This window comes from Schistocerca cancellata, chromosome 5 (genome assembly GCF_023864275.1).
Source record: "Schistocerca cancellata isolate TAMUIC-IGC-003103 chromosome 5, iqSchCanc2.1, whole genome shotgun sequence".
Classification (NCBI taxonomy): domain Eukaryota; kingdom Metazoa; phylum Arthropoda; class Insecta; order Orthoptera; family Acrididae; genus Schistocerca; species Schistocerca cancellata.
The window spans coordinates 562253284-562266296 of NC_064630.1; the positions used below are offsets into that span (position 1 = coordinate 562253284).

Below are 13013 nucleotides of genomic sequence, written 5' to 3' on the forward strand. Positions count from 1 at the left end.
ACAAAGGCAATATACGCGTTGTTTAGTTTGTTTAAACGCGTAGATAGGTCTAAAATAGCAGTCTAAAGCTTAACACAGATATTACGTATTTTTCACTGAGGACGTAGGACGGAGGCAAATATCGTTTTGTGGATTCGTGCCAGCAGTTTGATGTATGGAGGAAAAATATTCCCATTTTTTACAATTGCGAAGGAATTATAATTTTCTTACTGTGTGGCAACAAGACAGAACGAATGTGCAACACCAGGTGCTTTTGTGTACTAAATCTTTGTCTGTTGACATTGCCGTATAGTTCTCGCGAAAGTTTTACATTTGAGTCAAGTTAATTTCTGCTATCGTTATTTCATTGTCCTGTGTGGTAAATATATTTATATGTATGATGTGCACACTCTCCTCCCTTTCTCCCCCACCCCATATGATGTCGTGAGAACTATATTATATTTTAGACGTGATATCACTTACAGAATCTGCGATCATGTTTGGCACTAATTAAATTTCTCTTGTCTTGGTCACCATTATTTGTGTTTTACTCCTTGTGATGCGTTTTACTCTCAGCATCATCAGCTCTGTGATACAAAATATTACATGAGAAAAGATTGAAAACGATTTTGTGTACAATGACACAATATGCAAAACGTAATGCAAGACTAGGTGGGAAACAGTTGCCTGTACATGATGCAATGAGTTCAGTTACACACCTTAATGGATACACAGTATCAAGTCAGTTACAAATTTTCTTTCTTAACATGAGTGTCCAAGGTGGTTCATACAATTAGGCATATCATAAATTAAACATCTTTTGCCAAAGATGGCATCAGAGACAACATCTGCACCAGACCACAGAATGTGTGTGACTTGTGAACACTTAATTACACTCAATTTGCAAGTCATTGTTATGTATTCTACAGTATTTAAATAATGGATCACATTTTTCAAGAGATACATAGACATGTACATATGAATCTGTATGGATTATGTAGCTGTCATTGATATCAGATATTTTTAAATACAGTGTCCCCCTTAAGACATCAATATATACAAATTTAGTAATTTTCAATAAAAAAGAAGCAACCATTATTAAAACAGTCTATATTGTTAGCCAAATAGTGAGGCAACAGGAACCTTTATGATGGTAGCCTGTAAAGGTGTTTTTTCTTTCATTGTACCATTGTCAGTGCTAAACATAAATTATCATGTAGTCGCAGGGCAACTTTTGCTTTGTTCCATAGAAGAGGCATATTTTCGTAATGTTCTATCCAATAGACTTTTTGTATTACTGTTGATTACCATGGTTTTATTGTAATGCACATATTCATTACATGTGCTTGTTCATTTTATTTATTCATCCATAAACCATTTAGTACAATAGCATTGAACATGTCAGATACATTACAGAAGTAATATGGTATATGGAGAACCCAAGTCAGGATGGCTGGCAAAGAAATAAACCCCGCCTCCCGAATGCAAGTCCTCTACTTTAAGACTGGTGTAGCCACCTCACTCGATAAATCATTGGAAGGAGAATCACAAATACAAAGACTACATTGTGATTGCAACAAGCACAAGAAGTAAAACAGTGAACAAGAAATTTTGAAAATAAAAGCAATGCGTAAAAAATGAAAACACGTTAAACAACTCTGCTGAAAAGTACAACATGCACAATAAGTAAATCAGTGATGTAGCTAAATCATGAAACATCAATATAAAACACCCCTGAAAAAATAAAAACACATGAACACATTTTACAGTGCCATTGAAAAGTTCATTCATGAACCAATTTCGCTAACCAGTCATAAGGGAACTTCTAGGTCTAACGTAGAAACCAAACAAAGGTATAACTTGCTGGCTTTTACACACACATTGTGAAAAGTGTAAAAACTAAAATAAAACGTGCCAACACTATATCCATACCAACTATGCTAGCATCACATCCCATCTCTGAGGGCATGTATTACACTGCATCTGAAATGGGAGAGACAGAAAACAAACAATCTTTGCAATGAAAACACAGCATAGGTGGTACATCAGTTAATAGAATTAAAAGAACTCCACAAGTGAGAGTGTAGTATTCCTGGAAGCTAACATATTCGTTTACATTGTTGTAACACCTCTCAACAAGAAATGATTTTATCACAGCTCTAAAAGCCACTTCTATCTCCAACCTCTTTATGTATATTGGCAGTGCGTTTTAAAGAATGACATTAAAGTGGTTCACATGTATTTCAGTTCAATCTATTCTAACTTGTACTATATGGAGGGATCCAAAGCTGTGAGTGTTATAACTGCAGTAATTGTGGTAAATGTGTCCAATTGCTGGAAGAAAGAAGAGGTTGCACCCATTTACAATAAGGGTAATAACCACAAAACTACAAGGGACATATTCTGATATCAAACATAGTGAGGAGGTATCTCAGACAGAACAACTTCCTCCGTGCCATCCGTCATGGATTCTGAAAACATCGATGATGTGAAACTCAACTCACACCTTTCTCGTACAAAAGCTTTATACTAAGGCAGTCAGATAGATGCAGAATTTCTTGATTTTTGAAAAGCATTTGACTCGCTACCACATCTATGCTTATTGTCAAAAGTATGATCATATGGTGTATCATGTGAAATTTATGACATGACAGGATTTTTTGGTAGGTAGGGCACAGCAGGTTATCTTAGAAGGAGAGTCATTGTCAGTTGCAGAAGTAACTGTTGGTGTTCCCCAAGGAAGTGTGTTGAGACCCTTACTGTTTGTATTGTATATTAATGACCTTGCAGACAATATTAATAATAAACTTGACTTTTTGTAGATATGCTGTTATCTATAATTAAGTACTGTCCAAAAGAAGCAGCATAAGTATTGAGTCAGATCTTGCTAAGATTTCAAAGTGGTGCAAAAATTGTTAACTTGCTTTAAATGTTCAGAAATCTAAAACTGTGCTCTTCACAAACAAAAAAACTTAGTATCCTATGACTATAATATCAATAAGTCAGTGTTGGAATCGGCCACCTCACAAATACCTGGGTGTAACACTTTGTAGGTATATTATATGGAATGATCACTTAGGCTCATTCATGGGTATAGTAGGTGGTAGACTTTGTACCAGATACAATTATTCTGGTATACTGAATGTATATAGGTTTGTCTAACCCATGGAAGAGTGTCACAGAGATGCTGAAGAAACTGCAGGAAGATTCTCGATGACAGATGTAATCTCTCTCGAGAAAGCATACACACAAAGTTTCAAGAATCATCTTTAATTGATGACTAGGAATATACTACAACCTCTATGTATTTTTCTCATAGGGACCATGAGGACAAGATTACAATAATTATGGCACATACACAGAGGCATTTAGTAATAATGCTGCCTGCGCTCCATATGTGACTGGATAGGAAACAAACTCTAATAACTTGTGCAATTGGATGTACACTCTGCCATGCATTTCACAGTGGTTTGTAGAGTATAGGTGTAGAGGAGTTGGTTTGCAGGTCAGAGAGTCTGGCTCTTGTCCTCAAGACATTTGTATATGTACAAGGAGCGTATACAGTAATCAAACATGACTTTTTAAATAGGGGCTCGCAGTAAACCCTAGCAGAGCTATTTGGCAAGAATTGAATACCCTTTTTCTGTAATGTAAAAATTTGATTTAATCGACTATTAATCTAACTCCAGAAAACCATTCCATAAGCCACAAAGGACTATGAATAACTATAATAAACAATTCTAGCACCATCTGAAAAGCAAACTTTAGAAATAATTCTCAGAGCAGAACACACAGAACTGAGTTGCTGGAAGAGTTTAGTTACACGGTTTTTCCAGTTTAAGTCTTGGTCAACGTACATTCCAAAACATATTTTCCATCATACCCTTTTAACTCATTTCTGCCCAGAACCAGATGGCGATATTGGTTTTGACTGATCTATCCAAATAATATAATTATAGTTAATTTTCTTTATATTAAGGCTCAGCCTATTGGCGTAAAACGAAGACTGCAATAACTTGAGGACTTGACCGGTTGTATTGGACAGAGATTCCTTAACATCACTTACTACTGCACTAGTGTCATCTGCAAACAGAATTATCATGGTTGCAGTTTCTGAGGTGTGTGTCATTTATATAAATAAGGAACAGAAGGAGGCCTAACACACTAACCTGGAGTATGCCTATTTTGACTTTCCTTGCATCACGTAATAATCTGATTTTGTGATTAGCATGAGCTGATGTGAGCTCCACAACTTATGATTTATTTTGCAAATATGATTGATACTACTTGTTTTCTATTCTACATCTACATACATACTCCGCAATCCACCATACAGTGCGTGGCAGAGGGTACCTCGTACCACAACTAGCATCTTCTCTCTCTGTTCCACTCCCAAACAGAACGAGGGAAAAATGACTGCCTATATGCCTTTTATCTCCATTACTTCCAACTCGTGCAAAAGAATTTCATGACAAACCATATGAAAAGCTTTCAATAGATGTAAATTAACTCCTACAACACTATTGTTGTTATCCATACTTGTAACCAATTCATCATTGTAATCATATATCACTGTTGCTGTACTTCTACCTCTTCGAAAGCCATGCTGATTATTATTCAGTAGGCTGTAGACGTCTAAGTATTGGGCAGTTCATTGTTTCAAAAATCTGGCAGTTGCTTTACAGAATACTGAGAGGAGTTGGTAATTTTCAACTTTATGTCTATTCCCACTGTTGAATAAAGGTAGGCCTATCACTTTTGATATTTTTAATCTTTGGGGGAACCCCCTGTCAGTGAATGATAAATTTAGAATGTGAGCGAACGGCTTTGATTTGTGAAGCAGTACAGATTATAAGTGACACTAACACATCTACACCTGCTGACATTATGCATTTGAGGCTTTTAATCACCTTCACTGCTTCATGTTCATTTGTTGGAACTAAGCACATGCTGTACGCTGATGTGCACAACCCAAGTTTATCCTGATTTGTGAAATCTAAACCAAGTTTTTGAGAAGCATTTATAAAGTAATCATTTATGTAATTTGGCAAGTCTTTTTTGCCAATATTGACATCATCAGTATTTGTAATTGTTATTTCCCATTCATCATATATCTTCCCTGTTTCACTTTTTACAATGTCCCATGCAGATTTTGATTTGTTGCCCAATATTCTTATGATGTCATCATGTCTATGTAGTGTTGCCTTTGCAATTACCTGTCAGTATATTTTCTCTCAAGTCTTTAAATCTTCTACAAACTGAGGATCTGTGGATGTGTTCAATTGAGAACTAAGCATTTTTAAAGTCCTTCAGGAAATCTTAATCCCTGACACAGTCCCAGAACTAGATTTAGTGATCTGACATGAATGGACTGTAATCAATATTTTAGGCAAACACATTTCAAAATGGACATGAGTATTGAAGAGAAAGCACTATTAGTACGTGAGTCTGAAAGCACTTCTAACCCAGATTCATTACTGAGACTGCCAACAAAACTAGCAAAATTTTCCACAGAATATCAAAATGTTTTGAAAAGGATAACTTGCTATTGACCATAAAGATGACACATAGAGTTACAGGTTAGGATGACTAAAAGACTGTTACATATAAGATCTCAGCCAAATCCTTCTCCAGAAAACAAAAACATGCCCACATTCACATGAACAAGCATACCCCACACACATGACTGTTATCTCTGGCCACTCCATCCAGAATGATTGTGTGTAATAGTCTTCTTTTGTGCCTATCCACAGTTCAATATGTCATCTTTATGGAGAGTGCAATCTATCCTTTTCATAATGTTAAAGAAGTACGTTCTTTTCTTTCACTGGTGAAGCTGGAATTTTAAGGATGATGGCATTATAATTGGATAGCCCTAAGTCAGTATTAATAGTTTCTAGATCTGTGTTGTTCACGTTTGAAAATATATTGTCTATAAGACTTTCTGTTCTGTTTTTGAAAGCATAATGTAACTGGGCAGATAGAAAAAATACTCACCAAATGGTAACAGGAGAACACACATGTAAAGATATTGAAATTTGCAAGCTTTCGGAGCCAGTGGCTCCTCCTCCTGGCAGAAGGGCTATAGGAGAAGGAAGAGGGGTGAAGGAAAAGGACTGATGAGGCATAGAAAATGGAGAGAGTTTGGATAAGTTGCCCAGAATCCCATGTCAGAGGAGACTTAGCAGATGGAATGAGAAGGAAAGACTTTTGGGCGACTTTTCCAAACTGTCCCCATTTCCTGCACCTCAGCAGTCCTTTCCTTCATCTCTCATCCTTCCCCTTCTACCCTTGTGCCAGAAGAAGGAACCACTGGCTCTGAAAGCTTGCAAATTCCAATATTTTTATATGTGTTTTCTCTTATTGTCACCTCGTGGATAAGTTTCGTTATCTATCCAGTTACATTATATTTTCAAAAATTAATTATTTTGATATATTTTTCCATTCTATTTGTTGTTCTTGTGGGGTTATGTTAAAGCACAACAGTGATGGTCATCACTAAACTACCAATGACATATAAGTTACTCAGCAGTTTCTAATCTGTAACAATTGCGTTATGATAATCTGTTCAATTTTTAGTCTGGTACAGATGTTGTCTCTGATGCCATCTTGTGGCAAAAGACATTAATTTTGTAACATGCTGGATGGTGTGAGCCAATTTGGCCACCGTTTGCAGTTGGCTAGATACTATGTAGCAGCTGAAATATATAACAGAACTCAATGCTTCATGTACAAAAAATTGTTCCTCCAACTAATTTTAGGTGGTATTTTGCAAATTGCGTCATTGTACAGAAAACTGTTTTCCATACTTTTTCATGCAATATTTTATACCACAGATATGATGATACTAAGAGCAAAACTTATCAAAAGAAGTAAAAAAATAAAAAGAATTATTGTCAACCAAGACAAGAGTAATTTATTAGAGAAGGAAAGTTGCTACTCACCATATAGCAAAGATGTTGAGTCGCGATAGGCACAACAAATGATTCACACAATTATAGCTTTCAACCATTAAGGCCTTTGTCAGCAATACACACACATACACACTCACACAAATGCAACTTGCACACACGTCTGCAGTCTGAGACTCTGTGTGTGTGTGTGTGTGTGTGTGTGTGTGTGTGTGTGTGTGTGTGTGTGTGTGTGTGTGTATCTATTGCTGACAAAGGCCTTAATGGCTATTGAAAAAAACCAAACATTTTACTTGATATGTCAATATATAACAAGAAATTGTTAAACAGGAATAATTACTGGACATTTAGTTTGGGGAAAAAAAATAAAAGAAGCCCCTGTTACTCTTCCTATAATACTCTTACTATTTAATACTTGAAACAAAGCATTATAACTTTACATAGACCACTATTGGATGTATACATACTGGTAAAACCAAGATCTATCTGATACAAACGTTAAGAGTTAGGCAGAATTTATATTCCTCCGTAATTTAGCCACTTTGACTTATTTTGTTGGACAAATAACACTACTCACCTACTCCTTTTAATGTTTCATTCTCCTAACCTAATTCCTTCAGCATCAACTGATTTAATCTGATTACATTTCATTACCCTTGTTTTACTTTTGTTGTTGTTCATCTTATAACCACTTTCAAGACATTATTCATCTCTTTCAGATGCTGTTCCAAGTATTTTGCCATCTCCTTGGTAAACCTCAAAAATTTTATTTCTTCTCCCTGAATCTTAATTCCCACTTCCAAAATTTCTCCTTTGTTTTCCTTACTGTGTGTTCAACGTACAGAGTAAGACTGGGGATAGGATACAACCATATCTTATTCCATTCTCAATTACTGCTTCATTTCATGTCCTTCAACCCTTATAACTGCAGTCTGGGTTCTGTACACGTTGTAAATGACCTTTCACATCCCATATTTTATCCCTGGTATGTCCAAAAGTGTAATCCATTCAACATTGTCAATAACTTTCCTTTCTTTAAATCAATAAATGCTACAAGCATAGATTTGCATTTCCTTAACACATCTTCTGAAGTAGGTCATAGGGCCAGTACTGCCTAGTCTTTTTCTCAAATTCTCCAGAATCCAAACAGATCTGTCCTGAGGTCCGCTTCTACTAGTGTTCCTGTTCTTCTGTAAATAATCTGTGTCACAATTTTACAACTGTGGGCATAATGAAGTAATAGTTTGGTAGCATTCACACCTGTCAGCACTTGCTATGTTTGGAATTGGAATTATTACTCTCTGATTGAAGCTCAAGGGTACTTTCCCTGTCTTGTGTATCTTGTATACCAGGTGCAATATTTTTGTCATGGCTGGCTCTCCCAAGTATCTCAGTAATTCTGAGGGAATGTCATCTACTCCAGGGGCCGTGCTTCAATTTGGGTCATTCAGTATTCTTGCAGTACTATTATCACCCATCTCATCTTTATTTACTTTATCTTCCCTTTCTATATTAGTCTTTAAGTTCATTTCTCTTGTATAACCACTCTATTTATTACTTTCACTTGTCACCTTTCCCTTCTTTACTTATTTCTGGCTTGCCGTCAGAACTTCTGATATTCGTATAGCTACATCTCCTTTCCCCAAAGGTCTCTTTTTAATTTTCTTGTTGGTAGCATCTCTTTTCCGTAGTCATACATGCTTAGACGACTGTACTTCTTTCCTCTAGCAGTTCCTGTTTTGCCATTTTTTCACTTTCTATCACACTCATTTTTTAGATGTATGTATTCGCTTTTGGATGCTTCATTTTCAGCATTTTTATATGTTCTGCTTTTGTCAGTTACATTAAATACCTTTTATCAGATGATTTCTAATGGACATTATCTTTTTGCCTATTTAATCCTCTACTGCCTTATCTGTTTCATTTCTGAAAGCCACTCATTCCTCTTCTATTGTATTTCTGTCACCTGAAATAGCCAGTCATTGCCTAATGCTCCCTTTGAAACTCTTAACAATCTCTGGTTACTTCAATTTATCCAAGTCCCATATCCCAATTTTTCTACATTTCTCTCCTTAATTTCCTACATTTCTGCAATTTCTTCAGTTTTAATCTCTAGTTCATAACTAGTAAATTAACCAGATACCACATCTACCCCTAGAAATGTTTTGCAGTTAAAAATGTGTTTTCAAAGTCTATGCCATGCCATTATATAATCTATCTGAAACCATCAGACCTCTTCATCATATACAACCTTTCATTATTCTTAAATTAAATGTTACCAGTCACAATTAAATTTTTGTCTAATTTGATCATTTGAAGAATTTCTTTTATCTCATCATAAAATCTTTCAATCCTTCATATTCTGCTGAGTTAGCATGTACAGGGCTATTACAAATGATTGAAGCGATTTCATAAATTCACTGTAGCTTCATTCATTGACATATGGTCACGACACACTACAGATACGTAGGAAAACTCATAAAGTTTTGTTCGGCTGAAGCCGCACTTCAGGTTTCTGCTGCCAGAGCGCCCGAGAGCGCAGTGAGACAAAATGGCGACAGGAGCCGAGAAAGCGTATGTCGTCCTTGAAATGCACTCACATCAGTCAGTCATAACAGTGCAACGACACTTCAGGACGAAGTTCAACAAAGATCCACCAACTGCTAACTCCATTCGGCGATGGTATGCACAGTTTAAAGCTTCTGGATGCCTCTGTAAGGGGAAATCAACGGGTCGGCCTGCAGTGAGTGAAGAAATGGTTGAACGCGTGCGGGCAAGTTTCACGCGTAGCCCGCGGAAGTCGACGAATAAAGCAAGCAGGGAGCTAAACGTACCACAGCCGACGGTTTGGAAAATCTTATGGAAAAGGCTAAAGCAGAAGCCTTACCGTTTACAATTGCTACAAGCCCTGACACCCGAAGACAAAGTCAAACGCTTTGAATTTTCGGCGCGGTTGCAACAGCTCATGGAAGAGGATGCGTTCAGTGCGAAACTTGTTTTCAGTGATGAAGCAACATTTTTTCTTAATGGTGAAGTGAACAGACACAATGTGCGAATCTGGGCGGTAGAAAATCCTCACGCATTTGTGCAGCAAATTCGCAATTCACCAAAAGTTAACGTGTTTTGTGCAATCTCACGGTTTAAAGTTTACGGCCCCTTTTTCTTCTGCGAAAAAAACGTTACAGGACACGTGTATCTGGACATGCTGGAAAATTGGCTCATACCACAACTGGAGACCGACAGCGCCGACTTCATCTTTCAACAGGATGGTGCTCCACCGCACTTCCATCATGATGTTCGGCATTTCTTAAACAGGAGATTGGAAAACCGATGGATCGGTCGTGGTGGAGATCATGATCAGCAATCCATGTCATGACCTCCACACTCTCCCGACTTAACCCCATGCGATTTCTTTCTGTGGGGTTATGTGAAAGATTCAGTGTTTAAACCTCCTCTACCAAGAAACGTGCCAGAACTGCAAGCTCGCATCAACGATGCTTTCGAACTCATTGATGGGGACATGCTGCGCCGAGTGTGGGAGGAACTTGATTATTGGCTTGATGTCTGCTGAATCACTAAAGGGGCACATATCGAACATTTGTGAATGCCTAAAAAAACTTTTTGAGTTTTTGTATGTGTGTGCAAAGCATTGTGAAAATATCTCAAATAATAAAGTTATTGTAGAGCTGTGAAATCACTTCAATCATTTGTAATGACCCTGTATATATATTTGTAGGTCTACTGTTGTCATAGGTGTTGCCTTTGTGTCTAAAATGAATCCGATGATAAAAGGTATGTAGTGGACCCCCTTGCACTTTTTGTGCTTTATGTAGGGTATATGTACTTAATATACATCAAAACACTCGTCGGCAACTCGAATGTATGAGGTTTGGAATTTAAATAGTGGCAACTATTTATTCACAACTGATACAAAAGAGTTACATGTTTGCACCTGTTACTGTCTTTCAAAGTAATCACCAACATTGTGCAGAACCTGTTGCCAGCGATGTGGAAGGTGTAGTATACCATTAGCAGAGCCTGTTCTGTTGATGGTGCTAATGGAGTGGTCTACTGCCTGTCGAATCCCAGGAACAGCTCTGAAGCGAATGCTACGAAGTGGTTCCTTCATCTTCAGAATAAAATCAAAGTCACAAGGACTTAAGTCCGGAGAGTATGGTGGATGGTACAGTACTTCACAGTCCCATCAACTGAACAGAGCAGCCACAGCTTGCACTGTATGCGCCCGCGCATTGTCGTGAAAAATGATGTGTGGGTTGCGCAGAAAGTGTCACAGCTTCTTTCTCAAAGCTGGTCGCAGGTGATGCTCCAAAAATGAACAGTAATGCTGCGCATTGATGGTCTGTCATGGAGAAAAGTAATGCATTAGGATAACACCATCACAGTCGTATATGAGAATCACCATAACTTTCAATCGCTCCATTCGCACCATCAACAGAACAGGCTCTGCTAATGGTATACTACACATTCCACATTGCTGGCAATGAGTTCTACACAACACTGGTGACTACTTTGAAGGACAGTAACAGGTGCAAACATGTAACTCTTTTGTATCGGTTGTGAATAAGTAGTTGCCACTATTTAAGTTCCAATCCTCCTATGTTATTTGAAAATTTATCGTGCAGCTTCAGTTATTATGATGAAAAGTGCATTAAATATGGCACAAATGTGAAAATTATGCTACACTCAAGGTCAGTTGCTACCACAATTTTTATTTGGCATTCACATTTGTTGATTTTGCAATCAAATTATTGTCTTTGAACCTAACCTAGACCTCGGACTACACTACTGATCAATCTGTCACCATAGCCAAAATTTCTGAAGGGAGGGTTGATATCACATTCTGAAATCATTGTTTTTTTTCTATCAGCTTCAGCGTAAAAAAAGAAACATAATAAGATTAATTCATTCACAAATGAGTTCCTTGAATTCCATCATGAAGGATATGGAATGAGTCAAGTTGTACAATTACAGGTGGAAGCAGCCATGTAGGTTACATGTGTAATGTAGGTCTATACAGTCAACAAGTTATGATCAGTGCTAATCTGCTTGTACTAATATATAAAGCCACTGCTCCTCTTCTGTTACTAAGAGCCACTGTTTTCATGTACTACTCCACATGAAGCATTTATGTAACTGATTTCACAGAGCACATACCAACCGCCTATAGATCTACTGCAAAAATTAAAAATTTGATGTGAAATTGAATTTATATGCCCCTGCTGAAATATCCTGAAAATAATATTCTTGCTGATAATGTTCTCTTTTACTGTGTTTTGGAATATTTTTAGGTTTACAATTTCTTGCTTAATGTCGGAGGGTAACCTGTATAGGCTTTTATTCATTTATTCATCTATTTGTGTATTTACTGCTTACTTAGTCTGACTAGATTAGTGCCTTAAGGCCCTCTTTTGCATCTGACCAGGAGCAAAACATACCAAAAATTTTACAAAACCTTGGCAATAATAATAGATAATAGGAGGAGGTGGTGGTGGTGGTGGTGGTGGTGGTGGTGATAGTGGTAGTGTAGTAGTAAAGGACATTTAAAGTGATATAAACTAGCTTAGCACATTTGAAGCCATGTTAAGTATTATCAGAAGTGGAGTGGGTAAAGGAACAGGAGAAGATTGAAATGACAGTGACCATGGTTGTTAGGAAAGAACAGAATATAAACAGATAACTCTGCAAAAAAGGGGTAAGGAAAAGTTCTGGGGGAGGGGCACTGAAAAGAATGAGCTGCAAAGAATGTAGGGGAGAAGGCTATTGTGATAGAAGATGGTCCATTAACATAGTCTTTTGAAGTTTGGAAGGAATTTAATTTCTCTAATGTTCTGAGGAAGATTGTTCCAAAGTCAGATTTCTAATACAGGGAATGATTTAGAAAACATGGCAGTGCTATGTGATGGTACAGAAACAATTTTACTTTTTTGAGAATGAGTATTTCTGTTGTGTGTCCAGATAGTGGAATTAAGGGTTGAAGACAAATAAGAGGGAGCACAGTGGTTGAGAAGACAATAGACCAAACATAGAATATAATAATTCTACCACTTATTGGCATGTAGCTGTGATAACGGCTCGTAGACTGGTGTGATATGGTCAGAGAAA

General features: G+C 37.1%; 1 protein-coding gene across 2 annotated transcripts in view; it reads left to right on the plus strand.

Moving 5' to 3' along the window:
* LOC126187453 (uro-adherence factor A) overlaps nucleotides 1–13013 on the plus strand; it is a 126724-nt gene that overhangs the window by 233 nt on the left and 113478 nt on the right. The window contains exon 1 of one of the 2 annotated variants that reach the window (XM_049928544.1): nucleotides 152–247. The exons of the other annotated variant lie outside the window; for it this stretch is intronic. The gene's annotated coding sequence lies outside the window, so the exon portion shown is untranslated. Of the gene's footprint in view, nucleotides 1–151; nucleotides 248–13013 lie in introns of those variants that run through there. 2 annotated transcript variants of the gene reach the window in all.